Source organism: Polypterus senegalus, chromosome 2 (assembly GCF_016835505.1).
Source record: "Polypterus senegalus isolate Bchr_013 chromosome 2, ASM1683550v1, whole genome shotgun sequence".
NCBI classification, from domain to species: Eukaryota; Metazoa; Chordata; class Cladistia; order Polypteriformes; family Polypteridae; genus Polypterus; species Polypterus senegalus.
This window is the reverse complement of record NC_053155.1, coordinates 73,280,643-73,304,207: the sequence shown is the minus strand read 5'-3', so window position 1 is coordinate 73,304,207 and position 23,565 is coordinate 73,280,643. Positions and strand designations below refer to the sequence as shown.

General features: G+C 38.5%; 1 protein-coding gene across 2 annotated transcripts in view; it reads right to left on the bottom strand.

Moving 5' to 3' along the window:
• The window catches only part of LOC120523034 (phospholipid scramblase 1-like), a 132,619-nt gene that overhangs the window by 42,995 nt on the left and 66,059 nt on the right, over positions 1-23,565 (bottom strand). Inside the window, exon 2 of one of the 2 annotated variants that reach the window (XM_039743973.1) lies at positions 2,367-2,488. The exons of the other annotated variant lie outside the window; for it this stretch is intronic. The gene's annotated coding sequence lies outside the window, so the exon portion shown is untranslated. The remainder of the gene's footprint in view (positions 1-2,366; positions 2,489-23,565) is intronic. 2 annotated transcript variants of the gene reach the window in all.

Here is a 23,565-nt window from a genome sequence, read left to right as displayed (position 1 = left end):
GCAGCAGCAACCCAGTAGCTGATCGAGCAAAGAGGTACAAAAAAACTGTATGTGTTTCCCATTGTATCACCGTTTAAGAGGGGGTATCGGAGGAGCGATCGTGTCTCCTTGGGGTGCGTTTAGCCCCCCTCTTCACAGGTGGATTAGTGAAGCGATATTTAGTAAATTGAAAAAAAAAATGGCTGGACAGGAATAATGGGCTTCTCCCTGATACTGGCAGAGAAGCTTGGTAGTTATAGTTAGTAGTCAATCTGCAGTGCTGAACCTGGAGAATTACCAGCCCGGCTTGTTCATCTGACTGAATTTACATCCAGGTGTAAATTACTGAAAGGCTTCACTTGTGAATGACCACCTGTACATTTATTAAAGCCATTATAGGAATTATAACCTTTACCCTTTCCATCATTTTACAGTTTAAAAAGTAAATACCTTTGTAAGTTACCTAAGGATCAAATAAGAAAGATGGGTGTGAATAATTTCCTCCTATTTGTAAATCTTTTAATAACATTATCATTAATATAATTCTCCAATAACCTTAATGCAAATGAGCCTTTTCACTACAGTACCAGGTGCAAGGCTGGAAATGGCCCAGGACAGGGCACCAGTCCATTGCAGGACCTTCTCAGGCAGACACACACACACACAAACATAATTTTAAAACGTCTTTTTGCCTAACCTGCATGTCTTTAGGAAATGGGAGGGAAGCTAGAATACCTTTAGGAAAACTCTTAGGGAAGAGCATACAAACTCCACACAAACAACAAATGTACACATAAGGACCAAACCCAGGTCACTGGATCCATGAAGCAGCAGTACTAACCACCACACTACCACAGCACTCCTAAATCGCCTTATGCTGTAATAAATTGTGGTCAACTGAGTATAACATGGGCAGCACGGTGGCGCAGTGGGTAGCGCTGCTGCCTCACAGTTAGGAGACCCAGGTTTGCTGCCCGGGTCCTCCCTGCGTGGAGTTTGCATGTTCTCCCCGTGTCTGTGGGGGTTTCCTCCGGGTACTCCGGTTTCCTCCCACAGTCCAAAGACATGCAGGTTAGGTTCATTGGTGATCCTAAATTGTCCCTAGTGTGTGCTTGGTGTATGTGTGTGCGTCCCTGCGATAGGCTGGTGCCCTGCCCGAGGTTTGTCTCCTGCCTTGCGCCAGCTCCAGCAGTCCCCTGTGACCCTGTAGTTAGGATATAGCGGGTTGGATAATGGATGGATGGATGAGTATATAATTTTTAACACACTCTGAACATCTAAGTGACATCTAGTTACAGATGTCAATCTACAAAGTGTGTGAGGCAAAAATATTAGCAACAAGCCAGAAGTTGAAGAAAAATCTGAAGTTCAGATGTAATCTGATAAAGTTTTAGATGATGATTTGGGGCTCTTCTAAGACTAATATAACTAATGGCTTGGTTCTGTTTACCTAATAGTGTCCAAACAGTATCCTGATAAAAATAAAACCAATCAGTTTTCAACTGATGTTTGCTGGGGGTATGTGATAGAGGAGTCGTAAGACACCTTGAAGCACATTTGGGCTTTCTTTAAATTGTGGTCATGGACACTCTTACACAGGAGGAAGGAATACTGTTTTATGGAAAGACTATTTACAACTGGACAACCTAACTGCTAATTTTAACAGGGAACTGGATGTGATTCATTTATACAGCTGGTGGGTGACAGAGTGGATGGCTGTAAAATGTTGTACTAGTATCTTGTTATCTTAAAAGATCTCTTTGGTACATGACTCTGTACCTCCGTTGACAACAGATGAGTTTTGAAGCAGAGACCCCTTCAGGTTTTAAACAAATATCTGGATAAAGTGTTTGGACAGTTCTACTATTAGCTAAATAAACTAATTCAATGGACACAGTGGCCTACTTTTGTTTGTAATATTCTTTTCTTCTTATGTATTTTTAATTTAGGTGATGCTCCCGCTTTTGGAGAGCTATAGAGTGGTCACCTCCACCGCTAATCACAACATCATAATTTTAAATTGCTCTCAGCCCTCTCTGGCTAATTTCATTCATCCCAGCAAGCGAAACCCTTTGTTGTCTGGCTCAGTAAAAGAAAACCATCTCAGTATCCACTTGGCCAGTGAGTCTGAAAAATTAGGCTCAGCGACAGTGTGCTGCTTTTATTTGTTCCACTACACAAAGTGGCAAACTCCAGATTTTCAAAAATAGCTCTGAATAATGCAAGGAAACACAGCAGAAAAGTAAACTGAAACAGTTTTAAAACAAGCACGTTCAATTAAGTGTGAGAATAACTTCCTGTTGACAACAAATTATTGCATTACATTTTCCATATTACAGAAATAATTGCGTTTGGCTTCCATTTAATAGTAAGAGAACAATCCATACCTGTCTGTCCCTGGTGTTTATGATCCTTGAGCTGCACTCTGGAGATTACACTGTAACAGCCCACTTTAAATGGTCTTGCTGCACTTTGAGGAGTGGCTGAGCCCCTGGACAGCTGATTGATCCTGGGGGATTAAGTTATTGTAAAGTAGCAGAGCATCAGTACAGAAGGCATTATTGTGACACTAGCAGTGCTCTCCCTGTTTAGAAAATCAGGTGTCATCTTTAGAAGAGCAATTCACAGTAAACTCCATTTAAAGCCCCTGGCTTTACCTTCTATGGCCATCGGTAAAGGTATCAAACTGTTCAGCATTCATTAGCTGACACTGTTGTATATTCATCAAGAAGACAATGTGTAAGAAAGCTGGGGCAGCAGAGCTTGCATGTTCATCCCATGTTTGTGTGTGATTCTGACATTTTCTCTGGTTTCTTGCTATTTTTTAAAAAAAAAGATACTGGTGCATAATGCATAAGAGTGGTGCATTTAACACATTCAACAGCTGCCTTCTCTTACAAAAACGACTTTATTTTGATGTCACACATAACCAGCAGCTGGAACATAGCCTTGTATTTGTCGAGGTACATATTTCAAGTAACAACTGATGAAATATACAGGGCCTGAACACATTTACTGCACTACTTCAGATCAGCCATACGCAACAACTGTTTCTGCTCCAAATGTCTTCATATTTTGTTTTTCATATGTGTATTTTTTCATGTATTTAAGAAAGAGTAGCACAACCACATGAATCTGTTTTCTTAAAATCTGTTTCAACATGCTGATCCTTTGCTGATTCTATTTACTTAATATCAGCAAGATTAAAAAGTCTTTTGCTGTTTGGAAATAAATACTGCTTTCATTTTTCACTGAAGGCTTTGCTGTCTCAAATGAGGTATACAATTGATAACGACATTGTTAACTGATATTTAAAGCTGATTCTGATTACTTGCTTACCATGCATTTGCCACAAGTATCTTCTTATATAATACCCTACCGTGGCTGTCCATTTGTCTGTCCAGGATTTTAAATCACCTGTAGCTTGCAAACTGTTTGAATTATTTACCTGAAATGTGGTACACATATACTAAGTGATGTCTACTGTCTGCCTTTGGGGTGATGATTGACCTCCAAGGTTATTACTTTATTCCTATTTATTTTTATTTTATTTTATTTTAGAATCAACTCTCGGCAGTGGCCAGCAGGGCAGCCGTGTGGCACATCTGTATGGCCGCTGTTCTTATACCTACCACCTTCGCCAACACTTCCCCTACTTCTTCATATGTTAAATCATTCTTAAGTTTTCAATCTGCCTCATGTGCCAGCTTAAGTGAAAAATTAAGGAAAATGTACTAAGTAATTGCAACACAAACACTGACTTAATCAGTTTTAACGCGAAAAGATGTCGACGAAAGAAGAGAAGAAGCGGGCCATTAGGGTGGAGAAAAGAAGAGCCGCTCAGGAAGCAGCAAGCGCATCGGCCTCTGAGCAAATGAATGCTAAATGTACAGAGAAAGAAAGAGTATTGTGGTGTATGGCCGGCCGTTTATCCCGGCCAATACCCTCAAGCCACCAGGTGGAGCCCTCCCTGCAGTATGGAGGTTCCCCGAAGACCAGCAGGGCATCATGGACATTGCAGTTTTTATACGCAGCCCTGCTGGATGCCGTGGGGGCCACTAGGACATGCTGCAGGGGGGAACAACGGGTATTTACCCTACGCCCCGGAAGTACGTCCAAGTCACATGGACAAGGGGATTGACGTACTTCCGGGTGAAGAAAAGGACTTTTTACCTGACCCGGAAGTGATACAAGATCACATGAACTGGGGATTGGGAACACTTCCGGGTCAGGGAATATAAAAGGACTATGAGAGCTCCCAGATGGCGAGCTGAGCTGGGTGGAAGGGTGGCAACGTGTCTGGGAGTGGAGGATTGATTTATTGTGTTTATATTTGTGATTGTTTATGAGTATTGTGGAGGAGAGGGTGCTTTGTGCACTGTGGCGAGTAAATAAAGTCAACTATTGGACTTTTACCTGGTGTCTGGAGTCGTGGACAGGGGTTCAAGGGAGCAATAGCGCCCCCAATCTGTCACAGTATGAAAACTAGGAATGCTCAAGTCAAGTGTATTCACTGCACATTATCGTGCCATTACTGGTACAAAACAATTACATTATTAAATCTTTTGTATTACTATGTATATTCTGCTTGTGTTTTCCAAAGCACAGCATGCATAGTTAAAGATTTTTACTAATTAAATTTTTTCCCAAAAGTAGCTAAATTGCAAGTTTACTTGAGTAGTTTTTTCAGGTTGTACTTTTTTTTTTACTTTTACTTGAATAGTTTACATGTCAGATACTTTAACATTTACTTAAGTATATTTTTGTCTAAGTAACTGTACTTCTATGAGAGTAGAATTTTTAGTACTCTGTCATCTTCTACTTGAGTGGTAACTCCAAGTTGGCCCATTTTGAATGGGTGGTCCTCGGCACAGATGTCTGCCTCATTTATGGTTGTTTAATTGCTATCTTGTATCTGTTGGTGTCGGGGTAGGCATCTTCTTCTACTTACTTTGTAATGGGAAAGCAAGTTTAGAAGACTGGAAACAATAAATGAGGGCAACAAAGAGAGAAAAAAATAAATAGTGGGACAGTGTACCTGAATAGAAAAACTTCTAGCAGTACAAATCAAGGTCAATAATTACAACTAAAATTAAATTGATGTGACTTAGTAAAAGTATCTAAAAATAATGACTAGATAAGGAGATTAAACCAAACAAAAATGTTTTCAGTCCCAAATCTCCTGGGGTGCCTGTCCGCAACAGTGTCAGCACGGTGGCCTCCTTGTCATCTGAATATCATGTTTGTGACCTGCTGCAGACTGCCGAATGGGGCCGAATGGGGCCGAATATTGTAGGTTTATATGTGTGCAGAGTGTACTCTCATGTGTAATTAACATGCATCATGTCACCACTATCTGGAGCAGATCAGCATCAGTTATATAGTGCCTTTCAGATCTATCTATCTGATATGACAAACATGTTCAGAGATTTTTTAAATAAGGAAGTTTCAAAATATTTGTTTGTTCTTCTCAGTGATCATGGCACTGGTGACCCAGTGTGTCCAAACACTATTGTTATTAATGAAACAATACAGACTGCTTATCTTCTATTACCTTATAATTAAGGTTCAAACCATAGTCACTTCAGTTACCTCAATTTTAACTCCAGACTATCCAACATTGCCAGGAGGCTATTAACACAGTTTAAGAGCTGCTCACTCATCAGACAGTCTTTCATTCATTTACTCTTCAGATCAATACTGGGGTTGTAAAAACTGTTTAGCCTTTAATTAATGTTGATATATGAGGATGTGTCTTGATTACAAGATACCAAAAGCACTGCAATCACATTTGTAATTCAGTCCAGGTAATGTGGACAGGCAAGGAGTCATGTTTGAGGATCCCAAAGAAGAGATGGATCAATATCTGTCCGTGCCTTTTTGAATTCTTGTTTTTGCTTACACTTTGACTATATGGCAAAAAGTTGGTGAATAACCCTTCAAATTATTGAGTTCAAGTGTTTCATTGTTAACAGAGGCATAAAAATAGGCATGTACCCATACAATCTCCTTTGATAAACATTGGCAGTAGAATTGATTATACTGAAGAGCTCAGTGACCTTAAACACACTGTCATAGGATGCCACCTTTGTCACAAGTAGGTACATGTAATTTCTGATCTGTCTGGTCAACTATACGTGCTATTATTGTGAAGTGGAAATGTCGAGGAGCAACAACAGCTCAGCCACAAAGTGCTGGACCACACAAACTCAATGAGCAAGGCCACGGAGTGCTGAAGTGGATAGTGTGAAAATTACATATACTCACAACAGAGTTCAAAACTGTATTTGGAAGCAAAATCAACACAAGAACTATGTATCAAATGTGTGGGTATAGCGCATCTCTTATGAGGATTGTTTTTAAAAAAACACCATGGACTCATTTGAATGTAACACTTGTCCTCCTCCAGGAAGACCATGACCTGGAAGAATACCCAAAACCACACCTCTGTCTTCACCACCAGCCTCACCTCAGAGAAGATGAGTGGATGACTTGTCAACAATATGGAGTCCATTCAGGCCCGGTTCTGCCGGTCGTGCAAAGGGTGCATGCACGAAGGCGGCCAAACTTACTCAACAAAACACAGGTTCGGCGCGGGGCCCGTCTTTTCCCATCGAATGTTGGTAACTTGCTTCAAAGAAAAACGGGCAAATCACAACACGTGAATTGTGGCAGGTCAAGTACGCAGCACATCAATCAAAAGTTTTTGTAGTGTTAATCGGAATTTTACTGATGAATTAATCAAACTTGTCACCGACTTGTTAAATGCGTAAGTCAAGTTTTCTTCTACCTACAAAGAAATTTTCTTTAATTGTTTTGACATTAAGGAAATTGTGAAAATTTTTAATTTTAAATACTCTGGTTTAGAAAATGAGTGAAGGTATTATAGGGTGAGGGGGCGGCTGAAATTAAATGGCACTATGGCGGCTTTGTCTCTAGAACTGGGCCTAAGTCCATTCACAGTTGACCAGTGAGAAACAAGACTCTGTTGTCGTTCTTTTTTTACATTTTTCTAGCCTTTGCAACATCTATTGAACTGGGTTATTTCAAGGTACCCCAGTCCTTTTTATATCATATTTGTCTTTTTATCCACAATGTACTATGTAAACTTATACTCTAACAACAACAACATTTATTTATATAGCACATTTTCATAAAAACAGTAGCTCAAAGTGCTTTACATAATAAAGAATAGAAAAATAAAAGACACAACAAGAAAACAAAATAAATCAACATTAATTAACATCGAATAAGAGTAAGGTTCAATGGCCAGGGGGGACAGAAAAAACACAAAAACTCCAGACGGCTGGAGAAAAAAACTAAATCTGTAGGGATTCCAGACCATGAGACCGCCCAGTCCCCTCTACAAATAGAAATAAATATACAGCATACACACACATACCAAGAATACTCTTGCTTTGCTTCCAGATATGTTTAGACTAATGCATATCTCAGTCTGGCCTGACATTAATGGATATGGATCTTCAATTAAGTGTGACCAGTGATGGACTGGCACCTTGTCCAGGGTTTTCTTTTGCCCATTGTGCAAGGATAACCTCCGGCTCTGTGTCCCACTCTTTTGGATTAAGCTGGTTTGGTTAATGAATCGATACTTTGATTCCCTGTACCCATAGCCATTGGTATAACCTGCAGTTCTGGGACTTTGATAGTCATGATTGAGATGGACCAAGTTAGGTGAACAGACAGGCAAGACTTTTTGTTTGAAAGAACAGCAGATGTTTGCAAATAAATAAATTAAATCCAAAAAATGCATTTAAAATCACCTAGGCCAAGAGGTATACTGCTTGTGTTTTCTCTTTCTCTCTCAATCTCTTTCAGTCAGGACATCAGGAATCTCAGATTTGCAAGCTGCTGTATCCATGTCCTCCACGCAGACCTGAATTGCCACCTCATCCGGTACCTACAGTCCCTGGAGTTGTCACAACTACCCAAGGCAATTTGCCCTTTGCCATCCTACCTTCATCCCCCAGCAAGCTATTGTGATCTGTCCTTAGTATCTTGTATGCTATGCTGCTCAGCAGACCTGATTCTGGTTACTCACAGAACCTCTGCAACAGCCCTCAGTCCTTCTCCCTGTAAATTAATTAACAGGGCAGATGTTACCCATTCTATCTTCTTGATTTCACTTCTCTCACACCGACACTTCATACTTACCTTATCACAAAACTTCACTTCCCACTCAATTGCACTAACCTGTCCCTTTTAGCTCTTGAATTTCTCAAAAGTTGGTGCCATTTAAATGGTAATCACTACATTAAGCAAGCATATATGTTCGCATTCACAGTGTGAGATAAGCCGAGATGTGCTAATGGCCAAGTCAAAGTCCTGACCTTAATCCAATTGAAATGTTGTGGAAGGACCTGAAGCGAGCAGTCCATGTGACGAACCCCACCAACATCCCAAAGTTGAAGCTGTTCTGTACGGAGGAATGGGCTAAAATTCCTCCAAGCCGGTGTGCAGGAATGATCAAAAGTTACTGGAAACATTTAGTTGCAGTTATTGCTCCAAAGGGGGGTCACACCAGATACTGAAAGTAAAGGTTCACATACTTTTGCCACTCACAAATATGTAATATTCGATTATTTTCCTTAATAAATAAATGACCAAGTATAATATTTTTGTCTCATTTGTTTAACTGGTTTCTCTTTATCTACTTTTAGGACTTGAGTGAAAATCTGATGATATTTTAGGTTATATTTATGCAGAAATATAGAAAATTCTAAAGTGTTCACAATCTTTCAAGCACCACTGTATAATATTTTCCCAATGCAGGGTTAGAAGGTGCCAACCCCAGCAGCAAAGCATTTAAGGCTGAAGCAAATCCCGGACAGTAAGCCTGTTCCTCACAGCATCATCTGGAGAACAACTATGTGCAGTCACGCTTTATATGACAATGGCATCAGTTGTCCTGACAACAAGTCTTTGGACTCCAAGAAGAAACTTGTGAAGACCAAAGAAAGATGCAGAATTTAAGACAGAAGACCCCATAACTGAAAACCTAGAGCTTATACTCAGGCCTGTAAGTCCCACTGCACCACAGCCAAATCAGGCACAAATTTGTATTATAATAGCTGCTGGCTTGCAGCATGTAAAATGTATTAATTTTGTTCTCAAGAGACACATAGAACTATTAGAGACTTTTTTCTATTTATAAAATAAACAAAGGATTATAAATAGCAGACCCAGGGAACATGCAGGCATTGTTCCCAGAATATTGATTGTAGGCCCCTGTCGTCAATCCTACCCCATTTCTATTTATAAGAATGACAGAGACACATTTATTCTAGCAGTGCTATGTATTTCATAGCAAATATGTATAATTCACTGTGACATTGTAACCTGAAAACTCTCTTTAAACTCCAAACAAATTTACAAAAAATATTTTTATGCAGTATTTGTATTTTCAAGTATATTTTAGTCTAAACACCACTGAAAAAAAATGTAAGGAAATTCCAGTGCCTTCAGTACTTTTTTCATATGAAGAAATATGCGATTTTTCAAGTACTCTGGCTGTCCTTTATCAGCTTATTTTTATCACCTATGATAGTCACTTTGTGTCACATTTGGGATGCCTTGAAATTATGTAAAAGTGGGATTTTAATGGGCACAATTTTTAAATGCTACCTTTGAAAACATTAAGCATTTGAGATAATGTTCAAGCATTTCATTTTGACAGATAATCTTGGTCCAAAATGTTGGACATTCTACATGTGGACTCTGTCCTGTTATCTTACTTTCTGGCTTGTTTCTTAAATTTTATAAACTTTGTTAAGAGGTTGTGTTTTTCTGTGGGTTTTGGAGACTTTCCCAATAGAATGCCATACCTGATGATTGTGATGTTGTAGCTAAATGCTGATTGAGTCTATTTGATCTGTTTGTGTGTCCCAGCTCTAGATGCCACAGTAATTTGGTCAGCTGTCTTATGGTGGCAGTGATAGCAGTTCCTGCCCAGTTTGTTGAGTTTACATGTTTTTCTCTGTCTATACAGTTTTCTTCCAAACTCCTGAAGCTGGCACAGTGTTTGCAAATGTGTTTCCTACATTAAAGCAGCAGCTTTAAACGTAATAAATGAGAAAGAGATTGATGGATTGCATAGTTTTAGATCACCGGAGTTGCCACAATTCTTCTTTGAATGTACTTATTAGATAGGGTAACACAATGAACAGAGAACAGATTGGGCCCATGGTGGGATCTCAATTATGTAGAGAGTAGATATATCAGCAAAACCAAAGAAAAGTCCATAGGACTATCAAGTCCAAGAAAACAAATTCTTTGGAGAGAGAATGCTTTTAAATCATGGGGGATCTAAAGTAGGTTCATTATTGAACATTGACTTCCATGGCAGGGTTAAATAGGGTCCGGACTAGATAGGGCAGCAGTACTGACAATGAGACGGCAATGATGTCTGTGGTTGTCGGTGGCTTCCTCCTCCATTCTAAAGGCAAAACAGAAAATTTCTGATTGTGTTAGCCTTTCACCCTTCCCCTGGGTTCTTACCTGGAGAGAGCTTGTAAAACACGTAGAAATATGGTAAATGTTTATGATCATAAAGAATAAGGTAGCCAGCCCTCTTTGTTCTTATTCACCTCTAGACAGTTGTGAAGTTTAATCAATATTCAATAAATGTCACTTGATCTGTGTAGTGAATAGGCTTTGCACCCATATACAGTACATAAGAACATAAATTTGACAAACGAGAGGAGGCCATGCAATCCATTGAGCTTGGTTGTTTTTAAGTTAATAAATTATACAGTCTTGCTTTTTTATTTATGCTGTTTCAGTCTATGAAAAAGTATTTCTTCTGTAACACAGAAAAAAGTTTTTTGTTCCAAGAGATGTAAAAATTCCCAGAAAAACTGAGCAAAGCTCCTAGTTAGACGCTAATTAGTTATTGTACCAAGACAATATTGCATTAAAGTTAGACAGGTGCATCTCAATAAATTAGAATATCATCGAAAAGTTAATTTATTTCAGTAATTCAATTCAAAAAGTGAAACTCATATATTATATAGATTCATTACACACAGAGTGATATATTTCAAGTGTTTATTTCTTTTCATTGTGATGATTATGGGGATTAGGGGTGGCGCGGTGGGTAGTGCTGCTGCCTTACAGTTAGGAGACCCAGGTTCGTTTCCCGGTTCCTCCCTGTGTGGAGTTTGCATGTTCTCCCCGTGTCTGTGTGGGTTTCTTCTGGGCACTCTGGTTTCCTCCCACAGTCCAAAGACATGCAGGTTAGGTGCATTGGTGATTCTAAATTGTCCTTAGTGTGTGCTTGGTGTGTGTGTGTGGAAGCACCATTGCCACAGCCTGACATTTGTGTGCACTGCAACCTGCACAATCCTGAGGCTTTTGAATTGCAATCCTCCATAACCTTCTAGCCCTTAAACTTATGCACACTCCATCAGTAATGCGAGAAGGTAACTATGAGAGCATTGAGAGTGCCTCACCTAGCAGACAAGGAGAGAGGGAGATGGAGATGAGTGTCCAGACTACTGCAGCCACATTCATCCTGTCAAATTCCAGTGCAGTTTTCCTGGCAGAGCCTGGCATGGATTGTCTACTGCATGATTATTTAATGCATGCCAAGTAAAAAATGTATTATGTGTGCCATAATTAGTTTTGAGGCAACGCTGTTGGCAGAACTACCTTTTTACAGTGTATTTCCCAATAGTGAATCTGGTCCATTCATAGAGATAATCTCTCCTTGCCATGCCAGTTTAAAGTCATGTGTGGCTGGAGTCTGTCCGACAGCAATGTGCCCAAGCTAGAAATCCACCCCAGTCCATTGCAAAAACACATTGTGGTTAATTTGACGAGGCAACACCTCTTTGGACTGTGACAGTCTCTGGAGTAATGCTTTAAATACTGCAACATTATCCTTTCTTCTCAGTGGTGCCCAAGATTATGAATTACACTAAAAAAATTGATCTTGATACTTTAATTGCTACATAAAAATTGATAATTAAATCAGATTGATGGCAATTATTACCCAAGAGGCACAAGGTTAGTAGAAAATGAATTTGCTAATGAATCTTTATTGATAATACAAAAAAAAGGAAATTAAATAAAGGCCACTGATGACATTCAGGTGGTCACAATGTGCTGGTTCTGAAGGACACTGTAATGTTGTATTATGTCAATTTCCTTTATTCAAAGTTATTTGCATGATGACTATAAATCCTGCCAGGATTGCCTTCTCCATCAGGTGAACGATGGGCACATCCTGACAAAGGTCACAGACTTTCTACTTCAATCTTGGTCCAAGCCTGGCTTTTACCTTACCTACTCACGTACTGACGGCTATCCAGTCTCATGTTATAGTTTGTGCCAGCACAAGTCGTGACTGCTACTGCATGTCCAGTTTCCCAAAATATTTGCATTAGTAAAGTGTAATGTCACACCATTAACACAAACATTAAAAGTTGCATCGTTACATAGATTTTCCTCCTGTTATTAGTGGTATTAAGGGTAAACAGGAATGAAATTCTTAATTCTAAAAAGTTGCAAGTATTTTTGAAAGAGAGGCATACAGGCTAAAAAAACAACATATAATTAAAATTACAGTATAGCAGAATAAATATTGTAAAACAGATATACTGTACAACCTTTAACTGAAAGGCCCAATGACACCATTTGTTTCACACTGAAACAAGTATTTACAGTTTCTTGGGTTAGGGAGGGTTACCTTAGCAAGTTTCTGTAAATTGCAAATTTTTTGCACTCCATAGCAGAGCTGGAAAGCTCAAATTCACAAGATTGAGTCCCAGAGGGAATGGAGATAGTAAAAACAGTGAAGGCCTAGAGGGCAGCTTGGCTTATTGCTGTCCTAATTATTAATTTAAGTTCTCCATTTAATCACTTATATTTGTTAGTTTTATTCATCAAATTCATGGACCATGACATGTTAAATATACTGAGTATCATATGTACATTGCAAATCAAATTTTATTTGTCACATACAAATTATACATTCAGTAAAATATGCAGTGAAATGCTCAGTTGCTCAACTCCTATGACTGTGCCTTAAGATGAATATAAAGGCACAGAAACAATCCATAACTTTATAAATAAAAAAAAACATTAATATAATAACAATAATAATAGCTAAAAAGATAAATTAAATAACTTAATGTGAGAGAGTTTACAATAGGGCATCATGTATTTCTGGACACTTTCCTTATTTAACATGTGGATGTACTGTGGACAGAAGCTCCTCCTCAGTCTCTCTGACCTGGACTTTAAGCAGAGGTAGCATTTACCTGACCACAGCACAGAAAAGATGCTGTTGTAGGGATGGCTAGTAGCATAGATAATTTTCCTTGCCCAGGTTGACATCGCTTAGAGTAGATGATCTGGAGTTTATAGAGTACATACCCTGTGATGTGTTCAGCTAACTGCACCACTCTCTGTAGCTCCTTGCAGTTCTGCTGTTCCCAAACCAGGTGATGATACTTCCCGACAGAATACTTGTGATGGTGGATGTATAGAAGTTCATTAGTATCTGGAAGGGCAGCCTGAGGTGTTACAGAGGTTGCCATTGCTTTTTCACCAAGGTGTCGATGTGCTTGGACCAGGTCAGATCCTCTGTGATGTGGACACCAAAGTATCTGAAACTATCTACCCAGTGTAGTGCCTCTGCTGTTTCCTGCCAAAGTCCACAATCAGCTATTTTGTCTTTCTGACATTTGGTAGAAAACTGTTTGCCTGACACCAGTGTGACAGACTCTCCTCTTCATCCAGGTAAGCCGGCTTATTGTTGTTATGTATCAGGCCTACCACAGCTGTGTCATCAGCAAACTTGACAATGATGTTAGAGTCGTGTACAGCTGTGCAGTCATATGTGTAGAGGATGTACAACATTGGGCTCAACATGCAACCCTGTGGAGTGCCTATGTTGAAAGTGAAGGGTGATGAGGTGTGGCCATCTACCTGAACAACTTGGGGTCTGCCTGTCTGGAAGTTAATAATCCAGCTGCATAATGAAGTGCTCAGTTGCAGGTCCCTGAGCTTGGTGATGAGCTTAGAGGGGTTCATTATGTTACATAGAGAGCTATAGTTTATAAATAGCATTTGCACATAGTTCCCTCTCTTGCTGTCCAGTGGAGCAGTGCTGTATACAGTACAATAAGTTTATTTTTATATAGACCAAAATCACACAAGAAGTGCCGCAATGGACTTTAAAAGGCCCTGCCTCTTGACAGCCCCACAGCCTTGACTCTCTAAGAAGATAAGGAAAAAACTTGCAAAAAATCCCTTGTAGGAAAAAAATAGAAGAAACCTTGGGAAAGGCAGTTCAAAGAGAGACCCCTTTCCAGGTAGGCTGGGAGTGCAGTGGGTGTCAAAAAGAAAGAGGTGAATACAATACAATACACAGAACAGAACACAAGTATTCCTCAATACAGTAAACAGTGTAATAGTAAAATACAAATATTACAAGTACAGAGCAGAATTCAACAGTAGATGATATCACATAACAGGATTTGGATTTGTTTAGAGTCCATGGAGACCTCAGCCATCAAGGTGCATCCCCCAATTGGCCATTCCACAGGTGAGATAGCGCTGGGCCAGCCAGCCTCATGAATGGACCCCTCAACCCGATGATTCCTGTGATTCGCCGTCAGAGATGACTTTACCTTAGGCACGCAAAACAGGCAGGTGGGCAGTGGCACCAAGTGCCACATTTGAGTATCAAGAAGAGAAACAGGATAGTTAGGGCTAGTAACAAATTATAATTATTACTGTCTAATTACTTATGTTATGCACATACACAGACACACACATATACATATATATATACAGAGGCATGCGGCTGGGGGTGGTACTCAGCTAGGACACCCAAGAGGACCGGAGGAGGGCTTATGCCTCCTCCAGACCACGAGGGGGCCACCACTCTGGTTGCATTGGGGACCATGGGTGCAGGGATTCGAAGCCCAACCCTGTAGGGGCCAGTGGTCACCGTCACCGTGGTGCCTGGATAGCCCTGGACCACAGCACTTCCACCACACCGGGAAAAGTTTGGGGGGAAGAAGACTAGGGACACTCAAAGTGCTTACAGGTGCGTAGTCGGCACTTCTGCCACACAGGGGAGAGTCTGCGGAGAAGTGACAAGAAGCACCTGGAGCCCATCCGGGCTTGTATAAAAGGGGCTGCCTCCCTTCAGACGATGACTGGAGTCGGGCGGAAGTCTTATTGGAGAGGAGTGGAGGCGGCCTGAAGAAGGCAGGCATCGGAGAGAGAGAGGTCTGGACTTTGGGGGATTTGTGCTGGAAGCACTGGGTTGTGCACCTGACTGTAAATATTAGTATTAATAAATGTGTGTGTTGGGTGACCAAATGATGTACGGACTAATATATATATTGTGGAGCCGTCCCGGACACAGACAGGCGGACATGTTGTTTTTTCACCACCATACGTTTTATTTACAATATTTACAATAGTTAATGGTCACTAAGACCCAGTCCAAAAGTGCACAAACCCCAATACTCACAGTCCTGGCCACAAATGCCTTCTTCTCGGGCCGCCTCCACTCTCCTCTCTTGCCTCGTCCTTCTTCCACCCGACTCCAGCCCTGAATGAAGGGAGACGGCCCCTTTTATACTCTCCCGGATGAGCTCCAGGTGGTCCCTGGCATTCCCCTCTTGGCCACCCCCCAGCGTGGCGGGTGCCGGCTGTCCTCCCAGCAGCTCTCCGGGTATCCTTCTAATTCTTCCCCCCAGCACTTTCTGGTGTGGCGGAAGTGCTGAGGCAACAGGTCCCCAAGGCATTGGGGCGCCTCCTGGCGGTGACCACGAGCCCTTGCAGGGTGGGGCTTTCATGCCCTCAACTCGTGGCCCCCAAAGCAACCAGGAAGGCGGCCCCCACGTGATCCAGGGTGGGCGCAGACCCACATCCGGTCTCTCACTGCATCCCGGCCGGGTCGTTGCCCCTGGCACCCCTGACAATATATATATATATATATATATATATATATATATATATATATATATATATATATATATAAAGTTAAATAAAACTTTGCTATTTTGATTGATTGATGGCCTAAATAATGTCAGTCTTAATAAATGTGTAAAATTGTTAGACACATTCAATAATGATAAAAAATATTTCATCTTACTGCCTTGTATTTCATTGATTTTTTTCTTTATTCACCATACCAGTCACTCAAATACTCTTGTGAAAAAAACAAGGTAGCCTTGTGCACAACACAGATATCCAAAGTGTTTAAACTGAACACATATTTATTTAATATTTATGATGTCACACCTTGAGTTTCACATGTGACTGATGTAACGAAACAAAGTGCCATCATTAAAATTTTACTTCAGATTCAGTTTTAAATAGTGAGCTGTGTGAACAGGCCTGGAAAATTGAATTCAAACAAGAGATAAACTAAACAAGCCACAGCAGTATGACTAAGTAGACTTTCATAAATCAGAGGGCAGGGTGGTCTTTCCATCATAATTATGTGAAAAATAATAAAAGCAGGCATGGCAGGTTGAATGGGAAAACACAAATTCACTCACAGACAGTGATCTGACTAGTATAATACACGGTATGAGACATACTTGAGGTTAATAAAGTCCAATCTAACGTAATCTAATATTTTAAAGTGTGGCTTCTACATATTGTTGTTACTGGGATAGATTTTAGTTCTCCAAATCAATTTAAAGGATGGATGGATGCATGAAACTAAAATACAGTATTGTGTTGAAAAGGTTTACAATGTGAATAGACACCTCTGTATAAAATCTGAATAAAAATGGTACAGAATCAGTACAAGTAATCATATGTGGAGGATGCTTCATTTAGGGTTTATTAATGCCTTATTCCTGCTATAGTTGGTCAAAAGCTCCAGTCCCTCTGTATTTTAATTATGCAGGTTTAAAAAGTTTAACCTATGAAGAGAAACTGACTGGCTATTGACATAAGACAAAACTGATTCAAAATTTCTGAAACTGATTGACATTTTAATTTCAAATATTAAATATTACTTGCATTATTATTTAATTTTAAATTAAATTTATATTAAATATTTAAGCATAATTTGTCATGACTTAGATAGATAGATAGATAGATAGATAGATAGATAGATAGATGGATAGATAGATAGATACTTTATTAATCCCAAGGGGAAATTCACATAATCCAGCAGCAGCATACTGATACAAAAAACAATATTAAATTAAAGAGTAATAAAAATGCATGTAAAAGCAGACAATAACTTTGAATAATGTTAGCATTGACTCAAAAGATAAAAATGTGGTGATACTAATTGTGCCACTGAGTCACCAAATGTTCTTTCCATACAGAAGATTAATTCAGGAAACAGGATTAAATGACAGAGATTTAATTGCACTTATAGGTGACATTGCAATAAGTAAAACACAGTTCAGTCAATAATATAATCAGCCCAATATTCCAAACTTTGATTTTTTAAAATGACATCACATTAAATCGTATTGAATACTCTGCACTCCTCTCCTGCCCAGTTCAGAGGGCTATGTGAACTAAGAATCCATTATGAGAATAACATAAAAAAACCACACCAAAAAGATTCAGCAGAAACCCAGAATGTTATGATTCTTCTAACTTTGATTTTCCCAGGACATAATAATTAGTTTTTATTTAGGTTTTGTACTATGCTGAACTTAATTTCACTTTTGTTTACTTGTGGGACTTGTTATTTTATCTTTATGTTCTGAATTTACCACAGCAATTTTGCCGCCCGCCAACAATTTCAGTATCTGGTAGCATGACAAAATATCTTGTGCACAACACCAAGCTGGAGTCGCAAATCCTTTTCCATGTTTGTGGATACCTCTAACAAATTCTTTAGTGAATCATTCGTGTGATACAGCTATTTACAGAATTCTGTTTAGTTTCTTCAGAATTTTTGGTATATGTAGTGAGTTTTGACACGCCACTGTGTTCTTTCTGTCTCTTTCCCCGCTTGTGTTTTAACACCGATTAGACTCTGAGAATGTTATGTTTTTAGAGGATGCATCCTATAAGATAATTTCTTCCATCTAGAATACTTTCATATAAATATGAATATAATAGAACTCTGTACACATGATTGCTGGGAAAATTCACAATTTCTGTGAGGTAGCATATCTGTTCAACTTTGACAGGGATGTATGTGCGACAGGACCCTTTTTATGTGCGGAACAAAGAGCCAAAGCATCAGTCAGAATGTTCTCATTTAACAGAGCTCAGCAACAATGGTTAACACCCATCTTTGTAAGTTGAGCACTTAGAGGATCGGTGGTTTTTCTTTCTGGTTCAGCTTTTCACATTTGTTTTTACCTTTAAGATCCGTATGGGTAATATGGTCACGTCTGGTATATATATATAATAGTTGAGATTAGGAGGGAGGATACTGAAACTACAAGGGATTCTTGCTGTTATCCTGTTTTATACCGTTTGTCTATCTCTTTCTGCCTGCTGTGTCCTCTCTATTAAAGTGGCTTGTTATAATGAGACAGATAAGTAAGGGCTTGCCTTTAACTGCTTTTCTGCTTCAAAGGCACCACCTTTCTTTCCATACTGTTTTTTGTAATCCCTAGGTTTTAAATGTCACACAGTTTTTTTTTATTCATTTTTTTGATGGTGTTTAAAAATTTGCAACATTTCAGTCTCCACTTGGTCAGAATGGTCCAACAGTTTCAAAGCATATTTTTGTCATATTTTATTAAATAACAAACAGGAGTTTATCACTTAATTTCTCCTTTTTTTGCTGAATATATTGTAGATATCAATAACCTGAAACTGAAGATCCAAGCAGAAAATTAGAAGTGAGCAGCACCAGTGCAAAGTGGTTAGTGCTGCTGGCTCAGCTCCAGGAGACTGGTGGTTTGTCTGTGTGGAATTTGAATGTTCTCCCCATGTCTTTGGAGATTTGTCTCTAGATAGTTTGGCTTTATTTCCATATATCAAAGAACTAAAAAATGAGTGATATGCCTTTCTATTTTTGTCTCTGTATTATAAAAGAAAATCTTGAGATGAGACGAGACTATTGCCAAGAGATTCCTGCCCTCCTCTCAACCATTTCAGGTTAACGGCCCACGCCAACGGTCCTCTCACCTATCATTTGTATGAATGCTTTTGACAGACACAGTTCCTGTGCTCTCAGCTCTTATAAATTTTTACATTTTCCTCACTTTAAGTTCCCAATAAAAGAAGACTTATTATGTCCAAATCTTATTGAAGAATTTCATCCCGAAGGGTTATCAACAGAAGAAATGAGTATACTGTCAATCCTAGCACTGAGAAATGATGAAGTCAAACAAATTAATGTGAAAATTGTTGCTCAGTTACATGACAAATTGGTTAAATGCGTTTCAATAGTATATGCTGAAACAGTTGGTGGTGATGTTGCGGAAGACGAAAACATCAACTTACAATATCCTGTAGAATATCTACAACTGTTAACACTGTCCAGTCTTCCACCGGCCGAATTACTGTTGAAAGAAGGATGCACCGTAATGTTATTGCATAATTTATGTATGAGTGATGGGTTATGCAGTAGGACAAGTTTAGTTGTATTCAAAATTGGTTGAACAATTCTGACATGAAAAATTTTAACAGGCGACAAGAAAGTTAATGTAGCACATCTTCCATGAATAACATTAGACACCAAAGCAGATCTTGATATACCATTTGTATTAAAACGTTTGCAGTTTCTTGTTAGAATAGCTTTTGCTATGACAATTAACAAATCACAGGGACAAACATTCAAAAAAGTCGCTTTATTTATTAGAGAGAAAGAAACGATATTCACTCATGGTTAGTTATATGTTGTGTTGTCACGATGTAACTCCAAACACGGAATCAAAATTCAATGTGACACTGATGAAAAGTTAATTCCGAATATTGTTTTTACTGAAGTTTTACAATAAAAATGTAAATTTAAAAAGCATGCGTGACAATTTCAAAGCCAAACAGAACAAAAACCTATAACGCAACATGAAACATAATTTTCTTTCAATTTACTATTTTTTACTATGGTTAATTACTTGCTGTAATGTAAAATAGTTAGGTCTATTATGCATATGTAACAATTCCCAGGAAAATAACAATCTGTTTAAATTGTACATCCACATCCACATAAGCGAGCGGCAAAGCCATAAAGTGGCTAGTTCATAGCGCCACTATGGTGAGCAAAGCGAGCAGGGGGCAGAGCCCCCTAGTTTTTTTAAATATTTATTATTACTTCATATCCATAAGAACAGATAATTTCCATATTAAGTATTTTTAGTATGATGAACCTGAATACTTTATTTTATTTTTGAAACTTTTCTTGTCAATTACCTCTTAATTTTTAGCATTATTCTGATGACACTATTTTGTTTCTAGTTGTAATATGGCCTCTGCAATTCTGTGTTGATCTTTACATGGTTGCAGCCATGTTGTACACAGGTTGTTATGCATTTTGCAGGTCAGATAACACCGAAGTCATGTATTTTATTAGGTCATTTTGTTCTGCCTATGAAAAATGGTGGTATGAATGTCCAAGTTTAATTAGGGGAAAGAATTCCAAGTTAGTGTTAAAACTTTGCAATGTTCATTTTCAACAATGAATACTGGTTAGCATTTTGGTTTTGGCCCAAAGTTTAAATAATATATTTGGTTGTGACCTTAGTGTGTATTAGGACTACAATTCTATCTCAGCCCTTACTTTTTTATCCCATCTCCAGGTTACTGTATTTTTCATTTTTGCTTCTCATAATAACAAACTGCACACCAGCAACGTCTGGGATTTTTGTAACATTTAGGTTGTGTTTCCCAGAAGTCTCTTATTGGTGAGCATGTGGTGTCAAACTCAGGACCTTAAAAAGTTAGTTAGTTTATATTTCCTGGATGGCATCTTGCATTTTTCACTACTGAGCGAAATGGGCTTGTTGTTCTGATACAAAAGTGTAGGCAAGTTCAGATAATAAAAGGCTCCCGGTTAGAAGTAGGAGTAGTAATAATGTTACATGCACAGAATACTGTGGTGCTATGACAAATAAGAATACAGAACTTCATAACATGCGGTATATGCATAGATATGGTATACTATATCTGCTGTAGCAGCCTGCAATGAACTGGTATCATAAGATATCTAATGTTGGTCTTCTTTCTATGGTTGATGTTACTGGGATAGACACCAGTCTCTTGCGAACCTGTAAAATGTTAAACAGTTTCAAGAAGTTCATTGTGTGGAATAATGGGTATTTAATTAAGTATTCAAAGGCTACTAAATACTGTATAGACCTGAAGTATTTAGTTTACTTTTGTTAAATTTATGAAATTAATAAATGTAAAGCTGACATGTACTGTATTTCTACATTAAATGATATGTGGGAAAAAAAGTACTGTGCAGGTACGCTGTACACATGATAATAAGCCTGAATTTAACTTGAACATGAAGAGCAGAAAGGAGAGGCCTCATTAGGTAAGCAGTTCACTTAAAGGTATGAAAACCGCATGAAAGTGCTTTGTTGGAATGTTTACAAGAAAATTTTCCAGAAGTGTTTTATTTAACAATATTTTTGTTGTGTGATACCTTGTGATTTTATTTTTTTGTACTCTTTCAATTATGTTTTTTGTAGGTTTTCTGTGCACGTTTTAGGATTTGAATAATGGAAAATCTGAAGTAAACATTAATTTCTGTTTTCATTTTGTTTTTAATATAGTTAAAATTATTTTCTTCTGTTTTTGACACCATTTTGTTTTTGTACAGGCGCCGCCATTTTGTGAGGGTTTGTTGATCTGTTAAAATTGAAATGAACCGGCTATTTATGCAACAGTTTTGTGATGGGATAAAAGATCACCACTAATGTCCTGTCATGATCTAAGATTGTGGATATATCAAGAAAAACTATAGCTTGCAAGCTTGCCATCTCTTTATTCTTTTGAACATTGTAGACGTGTTTATTTGGCTTTGATTTTTGCTTAGCATATTGGGCTTTGGCACTTTTCTTACCCATTCTGCAGTGTTGACTTTTGCTTTTTCTATCAATGTCTTTTCTCCTGTTCTTTTGAAACATAGCAACAGCACAATTTTAGCAGAAATACACGTGTTTGGTGTGTTGTCATCATATGTCTGGAAATCTCGCATCTAGATTATGCAGTATGAAGAATTTATCCATTTTTTCATGTACAGTTTGACATTGTTTGCTGTTGTACAAAATTGGTCCTGACTGAAACACACAGTTTTGGGAGCTTGTTTTGTCAATCCTCCATGAAAACTTGAGATTGTAATTTTTTCTCATTCATTGCTACAAACAACACAGGACACTAGAAAGGGCCTCATAATCATGATGAGTGTATCCTGAGAATTCCAGCTTAGAAATCACTTGCTATTATATATTTCTCTTTTAAGAAAATCAGATTGTCAATCTCATAATTCTGAAGATAAGATGGTCATCTGACACCACCATTGGCAAGATAGTGTGTCTTTGATATAGTACCAGGAGGCTAGCGGTCCGAGTGGGCTCCGGCCCTGTGTTGCGGCTTGCTTGCAATTACAACCATGTTGGTATATCTGTTGTTAATGCAGGGTTTGGGGAAGTATAGGGAGGCTAGGGTTGATGGTAGATGGTTGCAGAGGGTTGGGTTTGTATTCTTTCTTTAACCATTCATTCAAAATTATTATGAATTATAATCCTTCACAGTATACTTATTTCCTTATAAATATCTGATAAAAAAAACTTGAGGATAGTCGATCTTAGACTGTACAGTACACTATACGGTGTCTTGATACCCTCCAGGGTGAAAATATTTGATTAAGGTTAAATAAAGTAGCTGGGAGTCAAATACAGATTGACTGATCACAATTATATCACAATCGACACCTGTACATTGCTGTTTCTTTGTCATATTTAAAACCATCCTCTGCTAATCACTTAAGTTGGTCATTACCCAAAACCTAAATCTAATCTTATTATGATCTGAAATCATTGATCTTATTTAGTCTACACATAATTCATTTTTCTCACTTGAAATTTATTTTGGGATGTTGCTAGCCTGGTTAAGATGATGAAATCCACTTTGCACCTCTATCTCCCATTTTTTGCTGTCCATCTGGATGTCTGTCTAGTGCTGGCATTGGCCCAGACATTCAGAAAGGCCATTTAATAATGTAGAGGACTATCCAAGAGGGACAAGTGGCTACTAGTGTGGAATAAAGCCACTTAATAGTTTATAGGCAGAAGGAAGGCTCTCCGGTTTATAGGCAAAAAGGCCATTTAGCCTTTAACACTTTCTCTGTATAGTATGTGGCAAGTAAGTAGCTTTTGGGATTTAAAATTTCCAATTAAGGTTCCTAGTTTTACTTAATTTTCCAGGAGCCATCATCATGTTTTAATTCAAATTTAGGTCATGTGTAAAACATCCACAAAAAGGTCATATATAGTAACGTAAAGTACCATTTGTGTTTTGTATAAATCCAATGTAATCTCACTCAAATGTACGTCAAATAAACACTGCTGCATGCACTCACTCATGGAGCACTTCATTCATTTATGTAGGCCATTAATGCGCTTTTGCAGCACTAGGTCTTTGCTTCAGTTTATTTGC